Raw genomic sequence first — 14,663 nt, forward strand, 5'->3', positions numbered from 1 at the left:
GCAACCATTTTTTATTATACTAAATTCTGTGGCAGCCATTTTGTGACTACGGTCCCTTACAAGGTCCTCTCTTTAAAATCACAAACATGCCCACTGCCCCCAAAAAGGATGGTAACCCTTGAAATATTCCAAGTCAGATTCAAAGGAAGAAAACAGGATCTGGGCCTGGCAATATCTTCTCTTGTTGAATACATATCTCAGATTGAGAAGATGGGCACCAGTGTGGTATAATTATTAAAGTCTTGAACTAAGATGTGGGAGACCAGAGATCAAATTGCCTCCTCAGCCACAAAGTCCACTGTGTGACTTTTGACCAGTCACTGTCACTTAGAGTTGTTGTGAGGATAACGTGTAGCTGGGGTCACCTTGGAAGAAAGGTAGAATACAATCTTAATAATAAAATTAAATAAAGAAGGGGTGCACATTCTTCATTATATTGAAAAATAGGCCACATCCACACCATACATTTAAAGCACTGGGATAGCTCTTTAAACATGGCTTCCCTAAAAGCATTCTGGGAAGTGTAGTATGTTAAAGGTGCTGAGAGTTGTTAAGATAACCCTTATTCCCCTCACAGGGCTACAATTCCTGGAGTTCCCTGATTGTTAAACCAGCCTAGTAATTGTAGCTCTGTGAGGAGAATAGAAATCTCTTAACTACTCTTAGCAGCCTTAATGAACTACAGTTCCCAGAATTCTTTGGGGGAATCCATGACTGTTTAAAGTATTTTAACACTTTAAAGGTATGCTGTGAAAGTGGCCAGAGTGGTGGAGGGCCTCATTTGACCCACAAGTCTGGGGTTTCCTCCCACAACCAGGTTAGAGTAATCAAGTTCTAGGCATGTGTCAATGGCACCTACCCCTCTTGCCAGCCTGGAACGAGGAAAGTTGGCAATGTGTGTACAAGAAACCGGAGAGTTCTTGCCTCAAAGTAGCCTGCATTATTAATTGCAAGCAGGATATGAATTTCAGGATAAAAAGGCTCAACTCACAATAAAAAAGAGTGTCATAAGTAGTGAAAATCTTTATAATGAGCTGATTCTCTGCAAACTTGGTTGGCATTGCTAATTTAGATAGGTTGTGTTTTTGTGTATGTGTGTTTCTATCTTTGAGTACAGCACAGGCAACAAAATTGGGTGCACATGTACACACACCACAGTGTGTGTTTGTGTATGTGTGTGTGTGTGAGTGTGTGTGTGTGTGTGTGAGAGAGAGAGAGAGAGAGAGTGCTTCAAGCACAAATGAATAGAAATTGCAATTTGACAGTTGACTTCTCTCTTTTTTCTCTCTCCCCCCTCCTCTCGCCTTCTTCTCTTTCCTGTTCTGAAGCTGCTATTATGGTTGGGAAAACATTTATGCAAAGCGCTCAGAAATGTGCCTTGCTCTGCTGCCCATCCAATTTCTTATTTTCTCTGATAGAGTCTCATTTCAATGTAATAATATTCCCCAACAACAACAAAAAATGAATAGCACAGGGATTGATAGCTCGACACAAGTTACTTGGTTCCAGAACATACGAGGTGCTATTAATCCCAGCAGAAGGAGATGATGAAAATGGGCTGGGCCAAGTGGAATGAAGAGGGCAGGAAGCTGGCTTGCCTGTGTTTAAGATGTCTACAAAATTATCCATTTGGAAGAAATAGTTGTGGCAAACTGAGTGTGCACCTTTTTTTTTTTTTAATATAGCTGTTCCCATTCACTTCCCCTCCCACTGTCCCAGTTTCAAACTCATTTTCCAGCTAGGACTTCAAAATGGCTTGCAAATACCTATTTGGCAGCATGCATTTATACATACGCAGTCTCCCAACAACAGACTAACCAAACATAGACCTACTTAGCAATCTCCTGTGTGTTAAAACCATGTCCTTGGACTGAAACTCAACAAAATCAGAGGGAGGGGGGACCCTGTGCAAAGAAAGCCATGAAACGCTAGGGCTGTGCACCAGATTCAGCCAAGTCCTGAGCCAAATTGTGCCTCTTTGAAGGGACTCAAAGGCCAGAGGATTCAGTTTCAAACAGCCATGGGTTGCTTTAGGTTGCGCTGGATGGTCCAACGTCTGTGGCTGTCAAGGTACAGGGCAGGAAAACACATGAAAAAGCGACTGATTGCTAGCTGGGTCTTCTGGGAGAAGGTAGGCATAACTTCATGTCTGCCTGATGCCTCCACCAACATCCACCCCAGGATCATTCTCTCTGCTCAGCAGCTGTTGATAGGAAGGAGCAATCCTGCAGTTTGTGTTTGATGTGATTCTTTGCAAACAGCTTTCCTTTAGGAAAAGCTCAGGACTCATGAATGCCATTGGTATGCAAGCTGGGGGCTGGGAGTCCAACCAGCGGAGGACCACAAGTTCCCCATTCCAGATTGAGACCATTCACCTTTCAATCCTATGCATGCCAATTCTGGAATAAGCCACACTATGTTTAATGGGGCTTACTACCAGGTAAGTGTACACCTGGTTCTACCCTTGGCACGTTGCAGGCCAAAGGGCCGGTGGTTTGCATTGCACCTTGGAGCTGTTTATAGGCAATCTCGGGGAAGAAATAACACACCAGCACAGATGGAACTTTCTCTGAAGGCAGTTTCCATGCCAACCTTCTGTCCCACAAAATACACTTTTTAAATGTGCTAGAATTTCAAACACAATGTTGGAGGATTTTTGGGGTGAGGAGGAAGAACTGACGAAATGTAATTAATTAGAAATGTGCAGTGCCTTTCTATTTTCCCAAGCCCCCAGACAATGCAAATTTGTCAAAGCAGGGCAATATTTTTATATAGTAGGCTAGGAGCTCAACCCTATACTATAGCCATTTTGACTCCATGTAGCACATTGAGCAGATCATTTTCTCCAAGCATCTGGATTTTGTGCCCATGCCCTGTTAACAACTATCCCTTCCTTGCCACCCCCAAATACTAGGAAAATTCATTTGTTTTTAGGCAGCATTGTTCAAATAAATAAATAAAAATAACCCTGTGGTGATCAAAAAGCTGCAGATCTGTTCAGAGTGCTGAATTTAGCTTCTGGCAGGAGGGTGAAGCTAGCTGGTGACCCTCACAGCTGAGGGTCATCCTTTTTCCTTCCCACTCTTCATTACTGTGGTCCCCACAGACAGGAGAACTTGCAGCTCTGAAAGCCTCTGGCACACAGTTAGATGCAACTTACTAATGAAACAGTCAGGGAGAGACGTGCCTTGGCATTAAGTAATTACTGTCAAGGAACAGGGCACAGAGCTGGAACACAGGCTTGAACATCAAACTAATAGCCGCGGTCTTGCCAATTGATAAGTTAGGTAAAAACTGAGGAGGCAGTGAGGGCAATGGATTTGATTTATCCAGCATTGAAGGCTTACACTCTGGCCTATCTCTACCTACTCTATCCCCCCTGCTCAGTTGTCTGGAAGAAGAAGAAGGTCCAAAGGAACCCATTGTTATTAGAACCCCATTAATGAACACCTGGAAGATCTCAAAGCTCAGCTGGGAAGGAGCTTCTCCAAATCAGTTCTTTGGAGCACAAGAACCCTGCTGGATCACGCCAGTGGCCCATCTAGTCCAACATCCTGTTTTCTGTGGCCAACCAGATGCCTATGGGAAGCTTGTAAGAGAACAACAACAACCGAAGTTTCCAGCAATTGGTATTTGGGGGCTGTCTCTGATGGTGGAAATAAAATATAGTCATTTAGACTGAAATTCAGATGATCCTTACTTTACCACAGATGACTAACCAGGAGGACCAATTTTATATTGTAAACAGCGATGTGATCCTCAGATGAAGGGTGGTATAGTAAGTAAGTAAATCTGGCCCCACCAAAAAACCAACTTCAGAACACTGGTTTTCAACCTAAATAACTCTTGTCACTGGAAAAGACTCAAGGCCAAGCACCACTGAAAACTCACCTCTTGCTCTTCTTGGACTATGTTAGCTCTTTCTGGCTGTTCCATTATTTGGTTGGGGCTTAAATAAAAACCCTTCCTTCGCTGCAGCATGTTCTGGCCCCTTCTAGATAAACAGCCAGCTGCCCACAGACCTTTGGAATCTGCCTTATTTGGGCCCAACTCCCCAACTCCTGGCAGGTGTTTTCCAGGACAATGGATTGCAAATTGAAATGTGTGTGCATGGGGTTGCTGTGGTGGTGAGCATAAGCCTGAGCCCTGCTTAGCAAGAAATTCTCTGAGTTAGATGATGACTGAAGGATGACAGGTACCTAATTTAAAACAGGTGTGCAGCTGCCAAGGCAAATATCTCATTTATGTGACAGGCATTGTGTGAAGCCTGGAACTCAAGAGTTTGTTTCTGCTGAGGTGTTTTAAAGCAGTTAAAATGGCAAAACGGCAACACAGGCAAAGGTTCTGCGCTAGCTACATGGAGTTGAAAAAAATATCAGCTTCATTGTTCAAGAAATTCACAAAATAGGGGTGTGATTTATTCCCATTTTGCAGGATTTGGGGTGCTGTTGTTTTTCAAGGGGTTGGGGATGGCTTTGGGCAATCTCTGATGCTTATCTTGGTGGATTAACTAACGCTGAAGTTCCTGGAAGCTTGACAAACTCAGTACAGTGTGGGGCTGGCAGCAGAGCTGATCCAAGACTCCTGCCACCATGCTCACACCATAGTGAGTTCTCTGCACCTCACGCCGTCTCCTTTTCCTGCTCAGGAACCAGCAGTGATGCTCATTGTTCAGAAGGCCATTAAGCTGCACTGCCGTGTCTGTCCCACCCTGCTGATTTCTACTGGTTGGCTGGACCAGTGGTCTGACATAGTATAAGGCAGCTTCCAATGCTCTTATGTTCCTGTATAGACTACTGGTGATGGAAAACGGAGGCTGAGAAGCAAACAACATGGTAAAGATCAACCTAGTCCATGCCAGAATGACAACCTAGTCCATGCCAGAATGACAACCAAGTAGGGATGCAAACCTACTTAAATCACACATTCTGAAATGCACTCATCCTTCAAATTCTACACTTCTCCAAATTTGGTGATGCTGTTTTCCACCACCACCCCCAAAAAAGTGTACAAAGTGTGTTTATTAGTGGAAGGTGTACATTTAAATGCTTAGAAGTGTGTAGTTGGCAAAACTGTATGCAACATGTGTCTGTTTGGAGAAATGTCCATTAAAACGCTGACAAAAATCATGAACCAATGCTGGTGTGGTTAACTGGACAAAAGGCTGGAAAAGTGAGAAACTAGGCGAAACCAAAATTGACATATTTGTTCATCCCCACAACCTAAGGCTGAGGGAGAATATCAGGTTATATCCAAATGTGTACTTGGAGTAGACCCATTGAAATAACTTATTCATGCTTAGTCATTTTAATGCGTCTATTCTGAGTAGGACCAACGTCGGAGACAACCAATCCTTTCACAATCCTCCCTTGTATTGGAGTTTGCTGGATCAGGACCTATGGCTCATCTAGTCCAGCATTCTCTTCTCACAATGGCCATGCAGATGCCTCTGGGAACTGGCGAGCGGTTTCCTGTGGTTTTCAGGAATTGGTATTCAGAAGCATTAATACATCTGAATCTTGTGTAGAGAATGTGAACAGCCATTACACTGAATATTTTAAGGGTAGAAGGCAGAATTCTCCAACAACTGGGTAAGTGAGGTGGGAGAAGAAGTGAAAAAGATTAACAACAACAACAACAACAACAACAAATGCTATAATACTTGTGATATCCTCACCTTGCAATGTGACCACTGCCCTGGTGATGTAGGAAAACATCTGCTGTTTGTCTGTTAATTTCCCAAACATTTCAAAAATAATGATATCCATCACTCCCGTTTGGTCTACAATGCATATGAATTGTATCAGGCAGCTTTGCTAGGAACTCAACCATTTCCAGATAGAAATTAGCTGAGCCCTCTATTCTTTCTACTGTAGGGATTTGAATGATGCTATTATCCTAGATGCAGCAGGTGCCAATAGTCTGCAAAAACATGAATTGCCATAATTATGAGTAGAAGTACTTGGGAATTTTTTTTTTAAAAAAAGAAGATAAATAACAAATGGGAAGATAATTTATTCATTAAAAGAAGGAGAAGAAGGCACAAATCTGCTTGTCTTGTTATTCCTTGCATTGGAGCGGCAGGCTTTATTTCCTTCAGATGTTACAGGGCATCGTTCTGGTGCTGATGGGATGCTGGTATCCTACACAGCTTCTACAGTATGTGTGCATCCCTTGTTAAGTACAATTGTGCCTTTCCTGCAAAAGACAGGCATCTCATTGGAAGCAACAGAATGGGAGTCTGTGCTCAGGAGGATGAAACTTCAGTCATTCCAAAACTTCATTGTTCTGTGCATAAGTTCATAAGAAAAGTCTGCCAGATCAGGCCAATGGCCCATATATTCCAGCATCCTGTTTGAATAGTGGTTACTCAAATGTCTATGGAAGACCAGCAAGTAGGACCCAAGCACAACAGCACTCTCACACAATACGTAACTAATTGTTGCCACCCCCCACATACTGTTGTATTGCATTTCCTTTGCAGTGAAATAAATGGGGTGAAATTACATAATGGCAATGTAAGTTATGTAAGTTCCATAGTATTGTTTATTATTTGTTGTTATTTATTTGTTATTTGTTATTTGTTATTTGTTATTTGTTATACTCCGCCCATCTGGCTGGGCTTCCCCAGCCACTCTGGGCAGCTTCCAACAAAATATTACAAAAGCTTCCCTAAACAGGGCTGCCTTCAGATGTCTTCTAAAAGTCTGGTAGTTGTTGTTCTCTTTGACATCTGGTGGGAGGGCGATTCACAGGGCAGGTGCCACTACCAAGAAGGTCCTCTGCCTGGTTCCCTGTAACTCGGCTTCTCGCAGTGAGGGAACCGCCAGAAGGCCCTCGGAGCTGGACCTCAGCGTCTAGGAAGAACGATAGGGGTGGAGATGCTCCTTCAGGTATGCTGGGGCGAGGCCATTTAGGGCTTTAAAGGTCAGCACCAACACTTTGAACTGTGCTCGGAAACGTGCTGGGAGCCAATGTAGGTCTTTCAGGACCATAATCTTGCCACAGCAGACAATAAGAAGAATAGAGTAGTTTTGTGACAGGTGAACTGCAGCAGAATGAAAGCAGTTCTGCATACGGCAAATGCAGGGCAGAATGGAAAAGAATTCATTCTCACATCTTTAGCCAATAACTCCCTCTCCCGAATGACTGTTTTGACTACAAATTTGAATTTGAATTGGAAACCAATATATTTAAAACTCAAGAGTCCCTTTAAGATGTTTCATATCAAACAAGACAGTCAAGAATGCTTTAACTTTGGTATACAGGACTCAAACTTCCTTTGCTGACAGCACAAATTTTGACAATCTCAGAGGAACAAAACCTCGCTTTCAGGAACTTTTTGCTGGATTCCACCCATAATTTTCTGCAGGTGATCAGCCAAAGTGAAGCAATGTGCTGAAGGCTCATATGTTCCAGTAGCACACCTTTATGCAGGCAAGGTCCAAGATAAGGAGCAATAATAAAATATCTGGACAAAAGAGTGTAAAGTTCAACCTGCCATAATTTATCACAGCGAGTTTAAGAAAGAAGGTGACACAGTGTTCAGGGCCCAAACTGTCAGCCGCCTGAAATGATGGCTTAGCTGGAATGACTTTCCTCCATTCCATTTTGTGATTAAAGGAAATACAGAAGATGAGCAGGTAATGAAACTTGAGCACTTGCCTGCCCTCCCCCCCCCCCCAAAAAAAGAGAGAGGATAGATGAGCAAATTCCATTCACACAATCCTCCCTTTCTCATAATTTGGGATGTAAGGAGAACTCCTTTTTCGTTCCAACCTACATCCATTGCATGCACTGCAATTAAGGTTCCACGAAAGCAAGCTTATTTGGTGTGCTGTTTGTTGTGGTTAGATTTAAGAATGTAATTAATTCCCTTCCCATTACATCATTCCAAGTTTAAGTTCAGTTCTCCCCATTTCCAGATCTGTTTGTCATTGTTTTGTTTTTGTTTTTAAACCCTTTGAGATAAATTGTAGCCCTGCCAGTCAGAACAGACAGTTGCAGGCTATGTGGACCAATATGGTAAGGCAGCCTCATATCTCCCAAGTGATGCACAGTTAATCCTATTGCAGATAATAGTATGCCTATAGTGTGGAGCAGTGGTTCAGATCTGCATTTTGAGAGATCTCATCTCTGCCCTTTTAGATGCATGTCTTACCAGCGTGCATGAAGACAGAAATATCAATGGAAGTAAAGACACATGTGGGGAAAGTGTGCTACATGAACTTATTGGCACATTTATTTGCCTTTATACTCCTACGGCACTCATGGCAGATTTGAAAACTGGCCTTTGAAGAGCTTTTCCTTCAATTAATTAATGCTTTTATGGAGTATAGGACAACAAGTGATATTGACTATGTACTTCTTCCAGTGTTGGAGGCAATGTGGCGCTGAATACCAGCTGCTGAGAATCACACATGGGGAGAAGCCTCTTGCACTCAGGTCCTGCTTTGAGATTTCCCACTGAGGCATCTGGTTGGCCATGGTGAGAACAGGATTGTGGACTGGATGGGCCTTTGGCCTGAACCAACAGGGCTCTTTATGTTCTTGCATTCTTTGTAGCACTGCACATTTCCAGACATCTCAGGTAGTTAAGTAAATTGTTGTTGTTGTTGTTTAGTCGTTAAGTTGTGTCTGACTCTTCGTGACCCCATGGACCAGAGCACTCCAAGCACTCCTGTCTTCCACTGCCTCCCACAGTTTGGTCAAACTCATGCTGGTAGCCTCGAGAACACTGTCCAACCATCTCGTCCTCTGTCGTCCCCTTCTGCTTGTGCCCTCCATCTTTCCCAACATCAGGGTCTTTTCCAGGGAGTCTTCTCTTCTCATGAGGTGGCCAAGGTATTGGAGCCTCAGCTTCACGATCTGTCCTTCCAGTGAGCACTCAGGGCTGATTTCCTTAAGAGTGGATAGGTTTGATCTTCTTGCAGTCCATGGGACTCTCAAGAGTCTCCTCCAGCAACATAATTCAAAAGCATCAATCAAGTTCACTGTTAGAGAGACTTATAAGGAGAGCTTTGCGATCAGCCTTCTTTATGGTCCAGCTCTCACTTCCATACATTGCTACTGGGAAAACCATAGCTTTAACTATATGGACCTTTGTTGGCAAGGTGATGTCTCTGCTTAAATATCCACATGCTTTTTCCTAGCTTTAGAACTGTTGCAGTCTTATGGAGTTCAATTCTTCCCTGAACCCTATAACCACTTTTAGCCAGAGAAAGAAGTCATTCAAGTCAAATGAGGCTTAGCAGCATTAACTATAGGTTGCAAAAGACATACAGAAGAAGTAGAGACTGCAACACTGAAATACGTTTCCTTTCTTTAGGAGGAGGGGAGCGAGAGAAAACACAGTCTTTGAAAGGCTCCAGAGTTGTAACCACAGCCGATACTTTAATTAGGCAATTAGAGCTATTAGAAGTCGACAAAGCTCCAGGCCCAGATGAATTACAACCAAGAAAGCTGTCAGAAGAGGAACAGAAAGCCCTTGGCAGGATCTGTAACACTTTAGTAAGTAGATAGGAGAGTGCTGAAGAGGACTGAAGTAGCAACTGATACAATGCTCCCCACTCAAAACACACACATACACACTGATTCTAAGAACGTTGAAAGCAGGAACCTAAAATTCTAAACCGTAGACTAACGAAGGAAGGAGCAGCCAATGTAGTCACTCCAGCTCCCATCAATCCTGCCAATGTGGCCATCAGGGATGATGGGAGGTAAAGTCCAGCTGCATCTGGAGGGAACCATGCTGGCTAACCTAGGAGTAGAGATACTAAGCTCAAAAGGGCCAATGCTCCTCTGTCTTGGAATATGGCAACATACTGTATTTTTAAATTGCACAGACCAGCAATGGATACATCAGATGGCAACTAAGAAGCATAAGGTTTTCTCCAAGCCCTACCTGCAGATAGAACCTGGGACCTTCTGTAGGTGAGCTACAGTCTCCCACCTGTCTCAATTTCATGAGAGAATGCAAGATGGAAATAAGCCTTTTCCATGATATGGGTAGGACCCAAACTCTACCCACTCACAAGAGGAACGGTAAGAGAGAGTAGTAGGTCTGCAATCATTTCCAAAAAGTAGGAATAAAAGTTGAATAAAGCCAGTTATTGGTCTAATCTAGCTCTGTTGGTATAGCATGAAACTCTTTAACTCAGGTTGTGTGTTCAAGCCCCACACTACAAGTGTATGATTCTAAGAGGGATTTTCTAGGTCAGAGATAGCAAACATTATGCCCTCAGTATGTACTAGGATTACAACTATCCCGAGCCTTAGCCAACATGGTCAATGGTTGTAGATGATGGATGTCATCTGCACCATTCCATGTTGGCTTCTCCTGAATTAGAGCATGTTAGCATTTTCAAAGGATGAGTGGACACATTCAGAAGTTCACAGGCCAGTTCATCATTCCACATTCTTTGGATCAGATTCGGACTGAGCCAAAATTACTCACATTTCCCTGCAATTTCCTCCGCGCTTTGATCAAAATGTGTCACTTTCCCAGAAATGTTTGGCACCCCTCTTCAATATGTTTGGAATGACACTCTCTCCAGGAATCCTTCAATCTGCTTCTTGGATAGTCTACAGTGTAGCTTTCATCAGCTTCAATCATATGTTTCTGCACAGCAAAACAGTTGGAAGCAGAAATGCTTCTGAATACCAGTGACTGGAAACCGCAGGAGGGAAGAGTGCTCTTTTGCTTGAATCCTGCTTGCAGGTTTTCCATGAGCCTCTGGCTGGCCACTGTGAGAAGAGGATACTGGATTGGGCGGCAGAGGCAGATTTGCATCTGGCTCAGGAGACACAATGAAGCCATAGTGCAAGGAGAGTTTTGAACATGTTGGGCCTGTGGTGGTGGGCAAGGGTGTATCATTCAATCTCCAGGCAGCCAAACGTCTTCGCAAAGAGAACATTTCAAGTGGGAATCATAAAGTGCTTCAATTGGGGTAGCAATTGTCACATCTGCACTATACATTTAAAGCAGGATCATGCCACCTTTACAATCATAGTTCCCCAAAGAATCCTAGGAATTGTCATTTGTTAAAGGCATTTGTGCCCTCTTGTAGCCTTCTCAGAACCAACTGCTTGGCCACTGTAGGAAGCAGGATATGGACCACATGAGCCTTTTGGATCCAGCAAAGCTCTCCTTATAAGTCTCTCTAACAGTGAACTTGATTGATGCTTTTGAATTATGGTGCGGAATGAGTTTCTTGAGAGTCCCATGGACTGCAAGAAGATATCCATTCTGAAGGAAATTAGCCCTGAGTGCTCACTGGAAGGACAGATCCTGAAGCTGAGGCTCCAATACTTTGGCCACTTCATGACAAAAGAAGACTCCCTGGAAAAGACCCTGATGCTGAGAAAGACTGAGGTCACAAGGAGAAGGGGACGACAGAGGATGAGGTGGTTGGACAGTGTCCACGAAGCTACTAACATGAGTTTGACCAAATTGCGGGAGGCAGTGGAAAACAGGAGTGCCTGGTGTACTCTGGTCCATGGGGTCACAAATGACTAAACAACTAAACAACAACAACAGTGAACTTGGTGGTAAGTGCAGGCTAGTGGAATAGGGCCACTAAAGAACCAGAAGAAATGTTCGGGGGGGGGGCAGCATCTGCACTATACATTTAAAGGGATGTCATACCACTCTAAACAGCTGTGGTTTCCTCCAAAGAATCCTGGGTTGTGTAGTTTGTTAAGGGTGCTGAGAGTTAGGTGACCCAAGTTCCGGTCACAGAGCTACAATTCCCAGAGTGGGAACAAACAATGCCACTTCCCGGGGAACTCTGGGAATTGCTGCTCTGTGAAAGGACAAGGACTCTCCTAGCAACACTCAGCACCCTTAACAAACTACAGCTCCCAGGATTCTTCTGGGGAAGCCCTGACTGCTTAAAGTGACACAACAGAGCATTAGATGTATTGTTCAGATGTGGCCCATATATTTCAGGGAATGTTATGCATACCTACGTTGGGGTGCTTTGGAGGAAAGGCAGATTTTGGTAATAAAAAAGGAGCTTCAAGAGAAGCAAGATGGGTTGTATGGATAAGTCTAGTTATATTTCTGGAACAGGCAGAGATGGGGAGAAATTTGCCTGGTTTGCATCTTATTTATTTATTTACATCCTATCCCACCCCTCCTCCTAAAGGAGCCCAGGCCTTTAATGTGAACTTACCAAATTTGCACTTTCTGACCTGAGCCAAAGCAAAGCACAGCTCGCCTATGAATTTCACATGTCTCTGGATTTTGTGAAACAGTGGTAATCTAACCAAAGAATGCATACAGAGATGTGCATATCAGTGAAGACCTCAGGCAAATAAAAGTGTGCAGAATACTGTAATAAACTAGAAAAATGCATTCTGCTATGGGAAGTTGATTACAAAAATGCACACGAGGGACAAAATTTTGTCTAAAAATGTTTCTGTTAAAGGAAACACACACATAAATGCATACAAATTTTCACATTGGCATTTAAAAATAATAACCACATATTGATGCAGAACAAAATTTGAGATTGGAAAGGGGAGAAACGGAAACTGACAGAATCCTGTCAGTGGCATGTTAGGCACTTTGAGGAGTACTGAAGGCTACATACTTCAGTGCCCCTGCTTTGAGGTGGGTGTGTTATAAAAGGCTTTAAAAAATAAACCAAGTGGGGCAGAGCTGCACAATCACTTAGGCAGAATTGTCACTTAATGACTCTCAAATATAATTAAAAACATATTCTAATATAAGGTTCCCTGCCAATGTCAAAATATGTTCCAGCCAAGTGAAATTAACCTTCAGAAGCTACTTTAATCACAACACTGTGGTTCTCTCCCATCTGCCAGTCACTGATGCCTCTCCACCTGAGCCCTGTTCATCTACCTTAGTGCCAAAAGAAAAGAACAATGGATCACACCTTGGTGGCTAATGCAAGGCATAAGCACAACAACAACAATGATTTATCATGGACTAGTGGCCAGAAATCAGTATGCTAAAGACCAGATACTACAAATAGTTTCATGTGACATTTCATGGAGGATAAGACTATCAATGGCTAGTAGTCATGATGACTATGTTCAATCTCCATGCCTGATATGAAGAAATTGGATACAGAGAATATTTTCCCCCATTCCCTCTCTCATAATACTGGACCTCGGGATCATCTAGTGAAGCTGAACACTGGAAGGTTCAGGAGAGCCAAAGAAAACACTTCTTCACACACACATAGTTAAACTATGGAGCTTGCTCCCACAGGCTGTAGGTATGGCCAACATCCTAGATTAGAAGATTAGACAAATTCATGGAGGAGCTATCAATGAGTGTTAGCCATTATGGTTATGCTCTATAAGTGCTTCCCAGACTTGGGTTTCCAGCTTTTTTTGGACTACAACTCCCATCATCCCTAGCTAGCAAGACCAGTGGTCAGGGATGATAGGAATTGTAGTCTGAAAACAGCTGAAGACCCAAGATTGGGAAACACTGCTCTACCTCCACTGTCAGAGGCAGTATGCCCCTGAATACCAGTTGATGGGAATTACAAGCGCAGAAAGTTGCAGTTGCACTCAGGTCCTGCTTGGGGGATCTGGCTGGCCACTATGAGAACAGGGCGCTGGGCTAGATGGGCTTTAACCTGATCCAGAAGGGCACTTCTCATCTTAGAAAGGACCCTGGTTAAAACACTAGGCAATTATCTGCTCACCTTTTCTGGTGTTCAGCGTTGCAGCCAGGCATCTGGTCCCCTGCAGTGATCCAGTGGGGGGGGAGGGAGAGATTGATGCCCCCCTTGTTGCTGTCCTGGCTGTGTCACTGGTACTGGGCAGGCCCCTGCCCAGGGGTTGCCCTGCTGTCCAATCAGCGCTGGTTGGAGGCGTGGCAGCGGGAATTTAAACTGTGACATGACCGGGGAGCCCTCCTCTCTCTCCCATTGCCAGATCTCCCAACCCACCCTCTTTTTTATGCTTTGCTATAACACAACATTGCTATGGACAAATGTCGGCCGCCATATTGTTTTTTCCACTTGGCAAATTTGCACCAGTCATTTGGTTTTCACCTACCTTATAGCAATCGTCACAATCCTTTTAAAGGGCTCTGGGGGTGTGGATTCTGTCTGATGCCCAGGCGTGGGTAGCGCCATGCCACGACCCGAACAGAGACCCCTATGGGTGCCCCTATTTGATGTAAGTCATAGGGCTCTCCCTATTGGTGGTTTACCCTTAGATGGACTCCCTGCAGACGGGCAGGAGTCAAGATATAGCCAGGCTTCACCCAATCCCTAAGCCAAACCACTCCCAAAGCCAAACCACTCCCATATGTAGCCAATAAAGTTGTGGCCTATTTGAACCCATAAACCTAAATACTTCTGTCCATGTGTTTATTATCCACTAGGGTACTGCGGGTCACGGGGCCTTGGCACGCAACAACAATTACCAGAGTGAGCAGCAGGCAAGATGGGCAAATGGCTTCCCACAAGATATACTACATTTCATGGGAAGCCAAAAGAGCTTTGATAAAAGTGGTGGGACGTCTGTGTGTGTCCTCACTTATTCCAAAAAGAACACCTTGGGATCTCTTGTGGAATTTTCATGCAGACCTCTCCTTTGATGAATGCCCTTTGACAGCCAGAATAAGGAGACAAGCTGAACTCAACTGCGCACAAATTAAAAGCCAGCCACACGCA

General features: G+C 43.8%; 1 protein-coding gene and 1 long non-coding RNA gene across 18 annotated transcripts in view; both read right to left on the reverse strand.

The window, feature by feature from the left end:
- The window catches only part of RBFOX1 (RNA binding fox-1 homolog 1), a 1,459,852-nt gene that overhangs the window by 1,231,930 nt on the left and 213,259 nt on the right, over window positions 1-14,663 (reverse strand). The window lies entirely within an intron of this gene.
- On the reverse strand, window positions 6,001-11,897 carry LOC310831034. Its single transcript, XR_014557735.1, has 2 exons — window positions 11,648-11,897; window positions 6,001-6,198 (listed from the first exon to the last, which is right to left on the reverse strand). It is a non-coding gene; the product is annotated as an uncharacterized lncRNA (long non-coding RNA).

Source organism: Podarcis gaigeae (genome assembly GCF_964106915.1).
Source record: "Podarcis gaigeae genome assembly, chromosome: 14".
Classification (NCBI taxonomy): Eukaryota; Metazoa; Chordata; class Lepidosauria; order Squamata; family Lacertidae; genus Podarcis; species Podarcis gaigeae.